The 18,342-nt window shown below is 44.3% G+C and overlaps 1 protein-coding gene across 3 annotated transcripts in view; it reads right to left on the reverse strand.

Moving 5' to 3' along the window:
- GANC (glucosidase alpha, neutral C) overlaps positions 1-18,342 on the reverse strand; it is a 460,990-nt gene that overhangs the window by 49,925 nt on the left and 392,723 nt on the right. The gene's annotated exons all lie outside the window — the stretch shown is intronic.

Raw genomic sequence — 18,342 nt, forward strand, 5'->3', positions numbered from 1 at the left:
AAAAAGAAACATCATTCAAGTCCGGACCTGTTTATTGTGGGATAAGTCTTTTTGATTGACTGAAAGACATTATAGACTACTGAAGATACTTTTTGATGGGTGCTGATTCCATATCTTGTGTTTAGACTTAATTCTAGCCTGATGACACAGTGAGGGGTAGCTGTATGGAGATGTAGCAAATTGTGTACTTGCTGTATACAAATTTTTATCAAGACTGAAAATGTTCTTGTGGTTCAGCGCGGGAGATGCATATAGCAAGTATGGGATCAGTTTAATCTTTAGTGCTTTCAGTGATGCCTGGTTGCTTTCCCGCCGAATAGATTAGCAAATCTTAGCACCAATTTGGTGATTATAGTTGACTTAAGCTTTCTAATGACTAGATGGCTGGATCATGATATCTTGCTGTGAAATATCACACAAGATAATCATATGGTTTGACTATTTAGTTTGTAGCATCACCTAGGACAAACACCACAAATAAAGTTTTCTTTCCAAAGGTCATGATCTTCATTTAGGACAAAACTAGCAATGAATCTGTTCTCCAAGTTAAATTTATGCAAATGGTTTAATTGATGTTGTAGGCCTTTTGGCCTTTGTGATAGTATCATCAAGTCATTGGTGTAAGCCAAACATGTTATTTTTGTGCATCCCTGCTTAGGTGGAATGCCCTGATCTGACTCCAATGACTCGGTTAAATTGGCGATGTACAAGAAAAATAATAAGGGGGCCAAAATACAATCTTGATTGAGGCTGTTCTTTGTGCGAAATTCAGAAGTCAGTGGATAGCTTTACCTGTAGCCATGTATCAATATGCAGTTCGGTAATAAAATGCAGCAGATAAGGATCAATTTTCCACTTTATGAGCTTGATTCATAGCCTTTGTCGATTCACTTTGCCGAAAGCAGTAGAATAATCCACGAAACAGGCGTACAACTTCGATTTCTTTGTGAATTATTGTATTGCAAGTAGAATCAATGTTGTTATGTTGACAACAGTTAAACATCCGGTGTGGAACACAGTTTGTTTTGATGATATTAACAGTTTTTCCTCTGCCCAGTTCTTTAGTTTGTTTAGTAGATGCTTGGCAAATAGCTTCCCTTCAAAATTTAGGAGTGCTATTAATCTGAAGCTGATTGAATCTTGCTTAGGGCCCCTTTTGTAGATTGGATGCACTATCGCAAGTGCATGGAACTTTCCCGGATTTGAGTACATAAGAGAAAAACTGTTCCAAAAGTGTATTTCATAAGGCAACATCTAACTTGACCAGCTCTATCGGTATGCTGTTTGGACCGGCAGCCTTAGACAAGCGTGAGCTTCTTATTTGTTTTGATACTTCCTCCTTAGTGATATCAGGATATGTTGGGAAGTCTCTTCGAAGTTCAAATGATACAGAGACTTTATTTGAGATTCCCACTTATCGTTTGAGATAAAAAGGTCACCGGACCACTGATTCGAGTCTGAGTCATTCCTGACGAGAGCCCAGAAGGCTTTTTCATTTCGAGATGAGATGGTGTGCAGCAATATGGCCCAGCCATTTTCTTGGATGTCTCTTTTTATCTGTGTATTTTCCTTCTTGAATGCAATATTCAGATATTTGATTCTTGCATCGTGATCTTTGGACGCAGGTAATTTTATAGTATGTTGCAATGTCTTAAGATAGATTCTTTGACTCTCTTAGTTGCTGGGCACTGAATGAATAAGAAATGTTTTGCCGCATATTTTGTAACATCATCATCAAAACAGACAGTATGTAATCTAATGTAATTTGCAAGGTGTTCATACAGTTGTCACTTATCTTGAATTTGGAATGGTCATTTTTCAGAAATGAGAGAAGGTTGCAGGACTCCACTCAGATTTGATGCTTTCTTTTTCAAAGTGCTGTTTCATTTGGCCTTCTTGCCGTTAATAGCAAACTTAGGGTTGCAGTTCACGATTGTTCAAGTTTCCTGCTGATCTAGTTTGATTTTCACAACTATCTTTTGAGGGTCGTAGTCACTCTCAGGCCTCTGAATAATAGCATAACCTATGCAGAGGTGATAATAGGTATAATGAACAATTGTGTAGTCAATGATATTGGATGTAATTCGATCCCGGAATGTAGCTGCAGCTCTATATCCGGAATCTACCAGAAGATTGTAAGTGAATCTGGTTTGGGAATTTGAACCTTTCTGTTTTCTCTGTTGTATTCTTTTTGGCTGAGGGATATTATAGCTTAAGGCTTGGTCCTCCTTGACTGAAGAGTGATTCGCTGGTGAGAACAAAGTTTGTTTAAAGTCCCCAGTAATCATTACAAACAGATGTCCATACGTTCCCATTAATAATTCCAGTTCTCCTAATATTTTGTAATACCTATATTTATTTTTTACGAGATTTGGGGAAAGCAAATGTTTATGATCAGTAACTTTGTGGCGGATTGGCTTTTGAATAAGACTGCCAATATAAAATCCGAAGTCTGTTACTGAATAATGTTGCCAACCCTCCAGTCGGTCTCCCAAGGACGTTTATTTGATGAGTAGCGTAATTTAAGACCGCTAAGGTAGAAGGGTGCCAAGTTTCTTGAAGACATACACACAATGATCTTGAATTAAGTTTGACAACTTTACCCCTGAGTAGTTGATTGCCAGTAGTAACTTGCGATATTCCAAAATATAATTGAAAATGAATTGTACCAAGATCACTGTTCTCTGCCCATTACGTATACTTATTGCTTGTTAGGAGCAGAGATTGATAACTTGGTCAAGGGTTTGCTGGCCATGAGATTGATCTCATGTTGGGTGCAGTTTGTCTTGCCATGATTTGTAGGTGTTCAAACCTTGCAGTTGTCACTGGGCCTTTAATGCAGTTTGATTATCGATGAGAGATTATGGGTCACAGCATGCCTATATGAATTCCTAAGCACATATGGATATTTTGACTTTTCAGGTTGTGTGACCATGATTCTCCAGTCTGCTAAGGTCTCTCTTAGAGCCAATATCCTTTGGGCCACACCTTGCGTGGAATAGGTAGTTCTAGTGATTTCAAAGTCCAAGTTTATTATGTGACAGAGAGAGAGATCCAAGATTGCCGCGGGGACTGATGCTTGAATAAGAGCTCCTGGGGGTACAGGATCCCAAGTAAGTGCAAATCCTAAGGTCTCCCCCCTCATACCGGCCCCCGCGAAAAATTCAAGACTCACTGATCGCATCCTTCGAAGAGGTGAACGAGAACCTTGCTGCTGAGCCTCCACCGAGGCACATATTCACATCTCGCTGCTTCCGCCTAGGTCAGGTTTCCCCAGGCGACGGAAGCCCCAACAGAAGGTCAGAGAAAACTCTACTAGGACATGCAAGAGCCCTGCTGAAACCGCATTCAAACAGCTACAGTACCACTTCTGGAAGCCGCCTCAGCATAAGGAGAAAAGGGGGCTCGCCACTGGATGGCCTGGCCCTAAAATGGTGCTCGTGGTGATGCAGCGAGGAACCCCCTTGCGCCTACAAGCCACTTAATTCCTCTTCAGGAGACCGAGAGTTTCTCCCTAGTTCCTCCATTCCACCCTACAACCGGGGATATCTGAAACTACTCTCCGGGTCCTCGCAAGCTCACTCTCATCACCGGACTGCCTGGACCTAAAATAGCACCTGTGGTGCTGAAAAGAAAAAACCCTTGCGTCTACAATCCACATAACCCTCTCTAAGGGACAGAGTGTCTCTCCTCAATTTCTCCTACCACTCTGCAACCCTTGGATATCAGTATCTACTCTCCAGGTCGATGCAACACTAGGAGACAAGGGGCTGAGCACCAGAATGCCTGATCCCAATATGGCGCCCATGGTGCTAAAAGCGCACTTATACACCTTTGAAATTACATACTTCTAACAGCCCACCGCCAGCACACTCCCTGCCCCCAGTTAGAAGCAGTGTCAAAATTGGGGCTGAATGCTTAGCGTAGAGTAGATTGTGATGTCACAGAATGGAGGGTTACATATAGGGAGGTTAGCATTAATGTCCTAGAGAAAAAAAAATTAAATATATATATATATATATATATATATATATATATATATATATATATATATATATAGTGAGGGTTTTGGTGGCGTATAAAAAATAAAATCAAAGCACCAAACTTGGCTTGCTTTTTCTTCTATGTGAATCCGGTAGGAAGTTGCAGTTGGAGCAAGTTTTGTTGAATATATATATACGCCCAAACTTAGCAATGCAGCCAAACTGACGAAGCGTGACCCAGAAATTGGTGCAAATGATTTATTTCTTAGCCCAACACCAATCTGCCATAACGCGTTTCGGCTTAAAGAAGATCACATGACACCATCATGGGGGCTGGCATACCGTTTTTAAAGTTCAAGACGCCATTACATAATAGACATAGTAAAGTTACTGACACAATTAGCACATAATGCGTTAAAAAGACTTTCAATAGAGGTGAAGTAAAAATGATTACTACATTTATATAAATATATAAATAAATAACAACCTCTAAGTAATATTGCACAAATTCAGGTAAAAATACAATGGCAATTTAGAATAATAATAAAACATATAAATACATAAAATGTTTTAAAAATATAAATATTCCCATTCCTTACCAAAGATCAACCTAAAACATCTTACCAATTTTATTTGGTGTACTGTTCACCCAACCGTATGCCAATAACAGCAACAGGGGCACTAAGTACGTGTATTGTATAACAATACCAAGAAATGTTTCTTTCATTGGTATCAGAAATAAATATTGATAAAGCCCAAGTGGGCTAAGGTATTATATGTGCAAAATTTATCATTGTGCAAAATACAATAAAGTGCATATTTAGTAACAGTCAAAAAATCGTGCTACCAGTGAAATTAAAATAGTAAACAGATACAATTATCATGTTTATACATTCATGTGGAGGGCAAGGGTTATAGTTCATTCGTTATTTTAAGATGCATAGCTTCAGGTTCTTAATATCTGTAAAATACAGAAAGCAATACTGCCTATTATATATATATTTCAAAGTCTCTGCAGCAAAAGGATCACTCGGCAGCAGGCAGGTAAAAAAACCCTCATTTATTGCATATTCAGGGTAGTACAGTTCCCGTTACTTCTCTTATCATCCCGACGCGTTTCAGTGCTGTCTGCACTTTCTTCTAGAGGAATATGGCAATGCGGCATTGTGAGGCAGTTTCCGCTGTCTTTAGTAGGTACAGCTTCAAGCGCTTTGTAGCACATGATCCCTCATGGTGCATTCTGGGATTTAAGGTCCTTTCTGCCTTTAGTCATGACCCACAGTGGGTTCTGCACGGACATAATAATTGTTTAAGTTCGTTGTGGCGAATTATCAAACCACCGCGATGTTCAGGCATTGCAGTGTGCCCCGGTTACTGAAGACACCCTGATTAGTGTGGCAATCTGCTTCCACCATTGTTTGTCAGGGACAGTCCCTGCATGACGGCCCCTTACTCCGACGGCTCCCTCCTCCATTTCAAGGTATTGCTCCTTTGCACGACGAAGCTGTCGTGTGTAATTTATTAATTTTAAAGGCTCTGCAGCACAAGGATCACTCAGCAGCAGGCAGGTAAAAAAACCCTCATTTATTGCATATTCAGGGTAGTACAGTTCCCGTTACTTCTCTTATCATCCCGACGCGTTTCAGTGCTGTCTGCACTTTCTTCTAGGGGAATATGGCAATGCGGCATTGTGAGGCAGTTTCCGCTGTCTTTAGTAGGTACAGCTTCAAGCGCTTTGTAGCACGTGATCCCTCAACCGCAGCACGATCCTTCTTTGGAAATGCACCCAAAATCTAGTACTCCATCCCAGTTTATATCAGGACCATGCCCTTTTTTCCAAAATTCAAAAGGCAGCTCAAAGACCTCTTCCTCAAGAGCACTCTCCCAAACGGATAGAGTGCTACTAAAACTCACGAGAGTGCACACTCTGGCACAATGACACTTTGAAACTAAGACCTCTACCTCACGCCTAGACCAACTCCTTCCCATTATGCGGAAGGATACGTGGCTTGAAATACTGTGCTCACTATTAAGAAACTATGCAACTTCCCGGCCTCTAGCATCATACAAAGCGCTAAGTCTTCTTTGGCACCTTGAGGCTTTTTGTTTGACTACTGCTATAATACCTGTCTGTTTAATACTGCTATATTATGTGTTCTCCTCTTTACTAAGTGTTGTAAAGCGCTCTGATACCTTCGGGTCTGGCTAGCACTATATAAGACTCTGAAATAAATAAATAATAAAGCGAACGGATAACAGGGAGTGTGAGTCAAGATCTTTTAGATTATCAAATCAAATATGTTCTGAACATTTAATATGTCATGAGGACCTTCAGATATATATGATGGTGTAAAGTCTATTATGTACTTCTCTTGGCTGGCAGGCAACTTGTTAGTGCACTAGTTCAAACCGTGTGTAGCAGCCATCTGTGCCTGCTCTCTGTCTCTTTGTCTGTTGTAGGTGAAAGAAACTTCCATTAGGTTTCGATCTTGAGAATTCTTATGCTTCCAGTATTGCATGTGAAGGGCTTGAATTGGCATAAGCAGGTAAATTAGAGGGCTTGTCATCTAGTGATTTTGCTATCCTGGCTGCACCATCCATGATCTGTTTGAGAAGCTCAGAGTCATTGGTTTGCGATAAAAATAGATCAGCATTGGTTTGAATATATTTCCGGTTGTTAGTAGGACATGCAATATGTATCCTAGAACGCAACGCTTCCCTGTAAGATGGTTGTGATATTACCTTTGAGGTACCATAAGTGAATCGCCAAGCTGAAAAGGCCAGGACAGGAGCTATGCTTGGCATATTCTCATCAGCACTGGATGTTGTTATTGCCACGTATGGAGTAGGAGTCAGCTGTCTTCCTGCAAATGTAGTATTTTTGACTTGCTCATCATTAGGTAGTTGATTAGCTTGAGACTGATTTGTTAGATCAGTTTTCCCTAATTTTTTAGAAGTTATGGAGCATTGGGAATCACCAGTATTACAGGCAACTGTTTTCATTGATAGTTTGTTAAATATGGGGACATTTTCTCTTAGCTCAGGGAGGCTTGGAGCTGCTTGACGCCTATAATCGTCTTAAGTTTTTTTGTTTTTTGAGACATCTCTTGCTTAAATAAGGAGCAAAACCCTCTTGGAGATCTTGTGAATCTTATGGAGTCTGCAACTCTGTGGGGTTTCCCGCTTGATGGAGGATTGTGGGATTAATGCAGTTCCTGACAAATGGGTCAAACTCGGATCTCCTGTTGTAGGAATATTGGGGCTCAAGTTATTTTGTTCCCTCAGTTGTAGTTCTTTGTGTAGTCCGCTATAAGGTTTTTTACCTTTACTGGTAGCAGTTGTAGGGAATCCCCAATATCATCCAGCTGCTTAAGCTTTTTTGAAGCAGTTGTCAATTTACTGAGGTTCTGATTGATTGACAATAATACTTTGGAATATTATTTCATCAGCACCAGTTCCCCAGCAATTTGTTTGAGGAATGCAACCTGCTCAGCTAATAATAAGGATTGACTCATTAACATATCTGACATTTGCAACAAGATATTACTGATTTCTCCCACTGCAGTCAACACCATAAAAGTCAGAGGTGTGTCTTCCTCTCCTGAGGATTTGAATTCGTGCTTACCCCCGGTCAAGGATTGTTTTGACCTGCTATGCGCCCTTGTCTTGGGTCTAAGTTATTGTTTTTTTACCCCTGACCATGTGAGATAGTATTGTCTGAATTGCCTAAATGTTGCAGTTCCTGCAATTGGTTGGATGATATTGAATTGTTGAAAAAATCAATAGATATTTCTCATTGATCAAGTTCGAGGTCAATTTCAGTGCCCACGTCTCCTGCTGTACTGAGCTCTTCACGTCCATATATCAAATCAGTTTCCGAGTTGAGTTCCGTTTCAGCCTTATTGATTAAATCTGTAGTTTCTTGATGTCACTTTTTAACTTGATTTAATAGAGGGGAAGACCCCAAGGGTGGAGCAGTGTTGGTGCCAGAGGTCAAAGTAGTAACTTGAAGAACTCGTGGTTTGCAATAGAAACCGAAGACAGGCTGGATGGGCCAGGAATTGCTTATTCCAACAGCTGTGTCCTTATCGCCAAACTGAGAGACATTCTGGAAGAAAGATATTTTCACCTAAAGCAATCTTGGATCGATTGCTGCTTTGTGTTTGGTAGCTCAGCTGAGACAAGTGGTATTGCTTTTGGCGTTGATTTTAGTATTGGGAGAAGGCCTCCCTCGATACCCTCTCTAGCTGAGCTGTCTTGGACGGAGTTCCTTGTGCAATGGATTTTTTTGGTACTACTTTTGGCGAGAGAAGACTATGTAGTGAGCAAGCGGCACCAGCGCCTGGGCTGGTCGCTTCAACGCACTCAGTCCTCTACCCTACGGTGCTGTGCCTAATGCACAGCTATCACGCTGTGTAGCCTGCGACTGATTCTCTTCACTTCACTGCACTTTGTAATGCTCTCCTGCAAATTCCCTGAACCTTTTAGGTTTGATGTGGCTGGTATGACTGGAAGCATGGGAAATCCAGGCAGGAAAGAGTGCAGCTCACTGTTTTTGGTTATCTTGTGGACCTTTTTCTCTGTTTCTGCCTTTTTTCCCCTTATTTGTAGGCCAATGGACTACTGTGGACTGCTGTGGGACTGCTGAGGGAAAATCCAACTTCAGAAAACTGCCTTTATCCAGTAGTAGAAGGGCAGCAAATAACCCCTCAACATGCAGGGCCCTATCCTACTGACTCTCAGCTCAGATCACCACCTCTCGGCATCTTCAAGCCCCCAGCTCAGCCCAGATTCCGCACAGCCCAACAGAAGCCGGGGAGGGCAGAGGGGCCGTGCGATACAGGTCTGTGCAGGCATGTGGAGTCCAGACAGGCCCCACCCCCGCCTTAGTGCAGCCTTGTTTCTCTGTCCATTCGTACCCAGAGACACAGCAGAGGGGGGGCCAGAAGAGGTGCTGGCGGGGTGCCGGTGAAGTATGGTAAAGTTAGGGCAGTGAGAAGTATTGGGACAAGCGAGGAGTAAGCGGCAGCAACGGCAGGCAACAGCATGGCTCTGATCGGTAGCCCTGCCCACAGAGATCAGCGATCCGGCGATGCTGAGTATCTGTGCACCGTTTTTTTTTTGGTTTTTTTTTAAACCTTTATTGTACAGTTCAATAAAATTACAAGAACAGGCCAACAACCGCATGGGCCGGACGCAACACAAGAATAAGATCCAATGTAATATCTAACGACACAGCTCTTCAGCCGACAACCCTGAGGTCCGGCAGCAAATCAGGATAAACATTGTATAGAACTTACAACACGTTGCAGAATAAGACAAAGGTTTCATTTTATGTTTAACCCCCAACCAAAAAAAGGAAAGGAAAAAGGAAACAGACATATCTGGTACCATACCTTCAAACACTATGATAAAGAGAGCGGGTGAAAATTGAATAGTCACAGATCAATTTAAAAGGAACGACCGAGACGCCTGTGCAAGCAAACACAAAACAGGATATATGACAAAGCGAACTATAACCCAACGCAGCCGCCCGAACACAGACCCCGCCCACCCTTTGACACCAGGATAGAAAAGGAAGTACGGTTACCAGATACTGGAATAAATACGTTCAGGATAATTCGCCCACGTTATGCATATAGAAGAGACCAAAAGAAAATAAAAGGACAGAGAAAACGTAAAAGAGGAACACAGACAAAATAATAAACCCATACCCCCACCCTGCACTCCTGCATATGGCTCTCGCCTAACCCCCAACTAGCAGTGTGCCTGTCGCCCCAGCTAACTAAGTTCTAAAGAAGAAAAGAGAAAGAGTGGAGAAGGATAGTTTCAAACAGGCTCCCGATCCTCTTCCCCCCCGCCAGAAACAGTGACCCCTAGGATAAAGCAATAGTCTAACCAATGGTAGAAGAAAACAGATCAGGCGAGCACTTGAAAACACCGCCCGGCCTCCAGTGTACCCAACAGTATAAATCCCACTTCCAGGAGGACCCTAATACTAACCCTAGGCCATACGTCTCAGCCCTGACCCTTCCGCACCTTCATAGGAACCACTCCTGGTAGAACCACTGAGTCGACACAAGCAGCCGCATGCCAAGAAAGTTCAAAAAGTGATTGTCTGAGACAAATCCAAAACCTAGGATCTTGAACCACGCCAACACCAGCGAAACTCTCCCTCAACGACAGGCAGTCTTGATGTTGCTTCCTCCACAGCCACGCCGCAGCCATGGGGGAACAGGATGAAGAGAAGGCATCAATACAATCAGCGACAGGAAACTCAAGGAAAGAAACCTCAATCAAGTCTCGAACTCGGAATAGAGACGATGCACACTGCAGAACGTTCAAAGCATTAGGGTCACAATCTTCCGATACACTGACCAAGGGCTCCAAACACTCTTGTCGTGCAGGGTCCTTATTGGGAAACAACATGGCGGTCTCGGGTATCGTAGCCGGGGGCAAGTCATATAGTGACGCAGGGTCTGGTCCCGCAAATCCTTTATCCGTTAAGCCCGCAATCATTCCACACATCAGGGCGTCCATTCGAGCGTGAAACTCCCCGATGGCTGCCATTACTGTTGCAAGCGACGGCTCACGCTCCGTCCGGTTCATCACTCCAGTCACAGATACGAACAGTTACGTACCTTCCAGAGACCCCGGGCTCTCCGGGGGAGCGGGCAATGGCAGGGCAGACAGCTTTAGAGGGTGGCAGCACACTTCCTACGGCTGCAAACAGTATCCCGCTGCTGCAGGCGGAGACCCCGACCACCGAGCCCCGGCGGGGGCCAAACCGGGTCCACGGGATGAGGACCTCCGCCCACAGCCTCAGTATTGCCGCTGCACTCCTCTCACCAAAGTTGAATACCCCAAAGTGATTGCCGTCAAAATTGGGCTTACAATACTTCCACCGCTGTAGACCGGACCCTGGTCGCGGCTGGCGGCCGATGTTGTTCAACTGCAGCCCGGCCAGATCAAAACTCGAGACCCCGGCTCTCCAGCTGAACTAGGCCTCAAACTTCAACTCGACATAACTTCGTCAAATCAGCGAATTAAGTTTCCGGGATAGCACCATCGGAGCCATACATAGATTTGTGCACATTGAGGTCGGGCGCAAAATCAGGATTTTCATCAGGATCATCTGGCGGGGGGCGGAGGTCGACGGAGGCGGGAGCCTAAGCAGCCATCTTGTTTGCAAGTGTAGCTCCTCCCCCATGTGCACCGTTTTAAAGTGCCGAGTGCAAGAACGTTCAGTGCAGACTACGCTGGCATGAGTGGCCCTACATAGCGGTGCGGAGTGAGTGAGAGTGTGAGAAAGTGACCTTGTGTGCACTGGCGGTGTTTCACAACATTGGCCGGCGGCGAAGGATTCTATGTTGATTTCATACCAAAAGCACTTTACATTTGACACTGGTTTACCTGCGTGGCCCGGCCCACGGTGCTGCTAAAAATGGACTCTGATTTCATTGTGACCCGGGGTGCCCCCTTTAACTGTGTGGGATTTAATTAAACCAATTGTTGGTGTGGGCATGTGATAGATAGTGTGTTTCACCGCATAAGGGTGCTGTATGCTAGGTGGGGGGCTAGATTAGGAGTTGTCCTACGTGTGCATATTCTTCACATTATCACTACACAAGTTGGTCTAGTACTAGTAGTAATATTTCCAAATGTGATCTATACCCAAAAGTACATGATGTTCATATTACACTGAATTATTTACAATTGTTGAATACAAATGATTTTTACAAACGTCTCTTGTGAAGTCTCTTTTGTACGGTGCTAGGTATTTCTCATGAGTGCTGTGCCAATGCTTTATACATTGCCTCTAAATTAAGCCTGACTGCTCAGTGCCAAGCTACCCAAGTGTGAGCTCAGGTTATACAGCGAGTGTAATGACCTGCCCTTGATGGGACTGGTAAATTCTGCTTGGCTGGATCGTCATCTTAGCCAACCACAAAACCACTGCTGCCAACAGGCTCCATCAAGAGCTCACACTCAGCATAACAGAAGTGTTGGAAGTATCCTTGCAAAAAGCCTTCAACACTGTCCCTCTGGGATGAATGTTGCTCCCTACTGAAAACTGTTTCTGAAGGCAGAATTTCTGACCAGTGTTCATCTAAGGCTCTCTCCGATTATGTAAACTGACTCAATGTCCTCACTTGAGCTCTACTCCCTCTTGAGAGTCCCATGACGGGAGATGGTCATTCCTTTGAGATTTTTACGTTCTTAATGACTTCTACATGAATGCTTGGTCGCACTGTTATCTCTGGGAATGTTTAAACATATTTTTGATCTTTTATCCTGTAATGTCCATTTTCATGTTTTGTTGTTTCACATAAAGTAACTATTATTCTTTCAATTAAACTTTGGTTTGGGTATGAAATGTCTTTACCCCTTCATTGCGTTGTTTACAATGTTGTCCGGCACAGGTCTGCATATCTCTGAACAAAAGGTGTTATCATCAACCAAGCCACAGAGTAGAGATGAAGCATATCATTAGTGGAAGGAATGGTGTACCCAACAGGTCTCCCAGACCATGATACTCCGGACAACCTAGACAGCTAGAGTGTGACCTCTATCTTCTCAGTCTTTCAAATAGATTCTTAGAATAACCTGAAAACGGAGACCTTAAAGAGTATGCGTTTATGCCAACATGTACAATCCATCACGTCCAGGGTCTTCTGTTGACTGACCCAATCTAATTAAGGCATTCAATAACAAAATATTTGACAATATACTATTACTAGTGCACGGCATATGTCTTACCATTGGGCTAATTCACTCCTTGCTGTGCATTCACTCCACAGTGCATGCCTACATGAGGTATGTTGCACCACAGTCTCCATAGTAAAAACCTCAGATACTGGCTGCCAAAATTGTTGATGATTTTGAGTTTCTATGACATTTGGCAGCGAGGGGCAATTTCTCGTTTTAGTATCCCTTTGAAAAAAAATCATGTTTAATACTCTTTTGCTTTTTCTCTGATACACATCCAATTTGTAAACACAAGGAGATGATGGACGGAGCATTGAAACTTTTGAGACACTCACTACCTGTCACAGATCTGGGTTGAATCCATCATCGTTCTTTAGCTTACTATGCCACCCCAATTCAGACCCAGCCATATGCAAATCAGTCTTGACCCTGTGCCTCATGGGTACAGTCCAGCCCAAACTGCCAGGCCAGGCCCTCCCTGGACCGGAAACAAGCATCCTGGGACTGGTTTTGGGGTAACAACTATCATCAGCCAGCCTAGCTTGAATTCAGTAGCAAAGTGAGCAAGGGACCTACGTCCGGAGATACCCTGCCAACTTAGGGCAAACAACGCAAAAACAAGGAGATGATGGATGGAGCACTGAAACGTTTCAGACACTCACCCCCAGTCACAGATCTGGGTTGGAACCATCATCGTTATTTAGCTCACTTCAGCTCCCAGTTCAGACCCAGCCATATGCAAATCAGTCTTGACCCTGTGCCTCATGGGAACAGTCCAGCCCGAACTGCCAAGTCACGTTGTCCCTGGACCAGAAACAAGCATCCTGGGCCAGTTTCGGGGTACCACCCCTTATCAGCCAGGCTAGCTTGAATCCAGTGGCAAAGTGAGCAAGGGACCCACGTCTGGGCAAACCCTGTCAACTTTGGGCAAATAAAGCAAACAGAAGATGATAGACGGAGCACTGAAACTTTTCAGACACTCACACCTAGTCACAGATCAGGGTTGAATCCATCTTCGTTCTTTAGCTCATTTCGCCACCCCAGTTCCATCCAATTTTGGCCAGTGCTACTTCTCAACTTCACCGAACATTACAAAGTTCCTCCTGGTCTAAAGAACATTCTTGTTTATTCAGGCAGAAGTTCTGCTAGAAGACTGTTCGCTACCATGGGATGGCTTGGCATTCCTTGTACACAAGTAGTGTAGTGAAAAGTGGGATTTGAAGACAACTTTACAGTGAACTATGTAGTAATTGTACAATATAATTTTCCATTCTCAAATCGATCCCACAAAAGAATGTTTTATGTGCAGTATCTTGTGTAAAAGATGCTTAATACAAAAGCAAGTACACTGACTGTTCATTTAACTTCTTCTACAGACCCTATTCAATAGTATACTGTAAGGGAGACCCCACTAATCCCCATGAAATATGCACTTGAGCCCAACAGGCCCAAATGAAAATCCTAAACCAAAAAGCAAAGATTCAATTTCAAGTCAAGGTGTACATTGCCTTAGTTCAGAAAACTATAAAGTCTGTTTTATCTGTATGAGAGCTCTGGAGGTCTGAGTTCTAGAGGGATATGCCTCAGTTTAAAACCCGTTCTAATATCATTTTATTTTTCTTGTGCCAAGGCTTGGGGGCAGAACGAGGGTAATGACAGGCTGGAGGGGGAGTGTTGGGCACTACTATTCACTGCACATGTGGGTTTGGTCGGCCATCTCAGGAGGGCCAAACCCACATGCGCAGTGAACCTCTCTCCAACCGCAGTTACATTGCTCGGGTTGGAGAGAGCAAGCACAGGGTCCCAGTCTGTCCTGGAGCGAAAATCATAGGGGCTCAGGCCAATCCTGAAGCTGCTCTCATGGATTGGCCGCAGGGCGTAGTGGGAGCATTTGCCTTCCTGCAATGAAGAGGAGAGGAGAGAAGAGCATGACGCAATGCTGGAGGGCGACAGGTAACCATCCTCACCTTCCCAGCCCTGTCTCCTTCCCTGACACGATCCTCTCCTGAACACCGCCATCTTTTTCAACACATCCTCAAGGGGACTCTCCAGACCTTCCTAAAGTAAGCTAAAACATGTGCCTCTCAGCAGCCGAAATATACATGTGACAGGCCAGAGTAAGATGATAAATTTACATTGGGAATCAAACCCAGAATTTCTGAATTCACCTGTCAATTTCTCTTTTCCTAGTAGACCCTCACGTTCCAACCCATAATAGGTTAGATTTTCCAAACACCCAAGTTACCAGTACGGTGGTATTGGTAACTCTGGAATTGGGAAATTCCGAGCCACTCAATGATGGCCTTTAAATTATTATTTCCCAGCTTGAACGCCAAACTATTTCAACTCTGCCTTTGGAACACTGCCATCACTATTCTTAGCAGGTCCCTCCTTCTGCAGACATCTAATGCAGCTCTGCCAGTTAGCTCTGCCTTGAGGGCACAGGCTTCCCAAAGTAGTCTCCTCTGCTTACTGGAAACAACAGAATAACACTGGCAGAAGCAGCCCCACCCGGCTCTTCAGCTCATGACTAAATAATGTTATGTAGGGCACTCTTACATAATTAACACTATCAACTGAGCAGAAATCACTATGCACCGCTAACAAATAAATGAACAACTTTATTTTCTACCACAGTAGTTTTTTGCTGAAAGGTTTGAACTGAGTACATCGAGACTTCAAATCCCACTGTAGAGCCCGCATGCACCATTTAGGGTGTTTCACAAGCAAGATGCAGGAAACGGGAAGGCCAGAAAGTGCCAGAATCTCTCTCACTGAGACCCAGGATAGAGGTTGAAAAATGTGGTTCATAGTCTGAATGTGCTAGACTCATTGAGACAGTGTAAAGCAGGGGTCTCCAACCTTTTCTGTACTGAGAGCCACTTATGTTCAATGAAACGCATTGAGAGCTACTAATATTATTAGTGTTGTATAATTGTAATGTTTTATATGTACAATAATTCCACCAAGCAAAAGCTTTCTAATTTAATAAGCTGGGCTGCACACAGGCGAGATACTCAGAGGTAGCTGAAGAGCTACTGTAGCTCACAAGCTACTGGTTGGAGGCCCCAGGTGTAAAGACTCCAAAGAGTCCTGTATCCAGAACATCTCCAATAATTGGAAGCCTTTTGAAGAGAGTCAGTTATGACTTTTGCACGTTGATTGAGAACTCTAAAGATGTGAGGATGTTCACCGTTGTCTGAAGGTGGTCTATAACTGAGTGCGGCAAGCCTGCCTTTAGCGGCAGTAAGGGAAGACTGGCATACCCAACCTCCAAATATGTGCTTTGACTGCCAACATCACTTTCATGAATACCTGAGTGGTGCTTGTGAGGCAGAATGGGAGCATAAAAAAACGAAAATGATGGTGGCTTACCTTAAAAATAGGTGTCCTGCTATCCAACAACACTATTTAGTCACCTGTATCTAGGGCAGATAGATTTTGAATGTATCCTTCTTGCGAAGGAAGTTGAGATGGCAAAAGTCTAAAATAGGACGAAGGCCTCTATCCTTCTTCAGAATCGGGAAATGAGGGGAGTAACATCCAGTCCCTATTACGATGCCAGAACCCTCTCAATGGGCCCCTTCTCCAGAAGAGCTTGGAATTTCTTCAGTAAGATGGACCAGTGGTCCTCTGACTGCTCTGGTATACGTGGCGGAGTAGAAAGGAAAGCAAGGGTGTATACTTGCTGAACTATATGAAGCTCCCATCAGTTGGATTTGATGCTTTGACACCAGAAGATGTAATACCTAATCCTGCCTCCAACAGCATGGCTATGTGCCACTGGGGGCAAGCTAAAGTAGTTTTGAGGTTATGGCAGAAGGGGCAGGGGACTGAGCAATATATTGCCTCAGAGGGCCTGGATACTGATTCCCAACCCTAAAAGGACCGAGGGGTCTGTTGTTGTGGAGATGGACCTTACCGTTGTCTTTGGGCCAAGCCTCTTCTGAAGCCGCAAAAGGGGCAAAACTGTTGGAGATACTGCCACAGAATTAAAGAAAGGCCAAGGGAGTGCACTGTGGCTCAGCTTTCTTTGAAGCATTCTAGGGTCAAGTCTGCTTTGTCTTCAAAGAGAATGGTGTCGTCAAAGGGCAGGTATATTAGTGACGCCTGAATGTTACTTGAAAAGCCCATGGATCCCATCCACAAGTGGCGCAGAAACACCATGCTGGCACTAATTGCACTGCCCAACCAGTCAGTGGTGTCTAGCCCAGAGCGAATGGTGTATTTTAATTTCAAATGTGTTTTATTGATTTTAAAAGCAGTAATAGGCATTGTGATACAGTGGAAAGGCAATAGGAATAGACAGCGGACGGGACAGACAAACATGTCTTCCCTGAAAATGGAAGAAAAGGCGAGGTATATATGCCAGAGCAAGGATACGATGTCAAGGAGGCAAATGGTAAACAGTGCAAGAAAGCAGAGTAATAAGAACAAAACCCAAACCCCCCCTCCCATTCTCAATTCGCCCCTCCCTCCCCCACCCCAACCAGTGTGCAAAGTGTCAGAAACAGGTCGAGGAGTAGTCCAATAGTGAGTAATGTGAATAAACGAGGGTTCACCGAGGTTCATGCAGGGCATCAGTAAGGCGCAGAACACGAAGGTATCTGGGGCATGTGATCTCATTGAATTCCTTAGACAGGAGGGATAGCAGTGGGAGCCATACCTTTTGAAATGCAGTAGTGGTATGTGTAAGTGTGGCCTGAATGCGTTCCATCCCCAGAGTGAACAAGAGCTTGTGTAGCCATCCCGTGTGTGTGGGCTTAGTGGTCGAGCCCCAGAATGATAAGACGTGTTGTGTTGCTGCCTGTACGGCGATCCCCATTTGGTGACCCCGCATAGATTTCAAGGGAAAGGTGAGTGCGTTAGGGAGGCCCAGTATAGCATAGGCCGGGAACTTTGGGATTTCGGTGTCAAAGGTGGAATCAATGTCATCCAGGACTGTCTCCCAGTAGCTCCGGATCTCCTGACAGTCCCAAAGGAGATGGGTTAACGTGCCTCGCTCCCCACATCCCCTCCAGGACAGTGCACTGCGCAATGAATTCCCTTTGTGAAGCCGGGCCGGGGTAAGGTGCCAATACATTGCCAGCTTTACCGCAGTTTCCATGGCCGCCGTGTTGCATGTGGTATGTGAGGCCCTGTAATATATGTAGCTCCATTCTTTAGGTGTTAATGCCCTACCCAGTTCAGCTTTCCAACGTTTTTGACCCGGTGTTTTACCTGCTGTGAGTGGTGGCATGAGCATGTTGTAGATGTCCGAGATAAGATGTCTGTCCGTGTCTTTGGTCAGTAACCATTTTTCAAAAATTGTCATTGGCCGTCCTACCATAGTGGCGATGGCCGGATTAGTGAGCCAGTGTCGGAGCTGGAAATATTGGAAAAGGTGGGGGTTCTCTATCATATATCCCTGTCTGATTTTTGAGAGGGGAAGAAAGCCCCGCAGGTCGAAAAGGTCGCCGGCAGAACGGCAGGCGGTACCGCGCCACTGCGAAAATGCATACGGATCATTGCCCGGCGGGAACTCCGGGTTGTCCAGGATGGGTGTAAATGGGGAGGGAAAGGTTGTCAAGCCCTTCTTGACAGCGACCGTGTACCAGACCTTCATGGTTGTACGAGTAATAGGCGAATGCAAGAGGTAACGCGGCCGATG

This window comes from Lissotriton vulgaris, chromosome 9, assembly GCF_964263255.1.
Source record: "Lissotriton vulgaris chromosome 9, aLisVul1.2, whole genome shotgun sequence".
In the NCBI taxonomy this organism is placed as follows: domain Eukaryota; kingdom Metazoa; phylum Chordata; class Amphibia; order Caudata; family Salamandridae; genus Lissotriton; species Lissotriton vulgaris.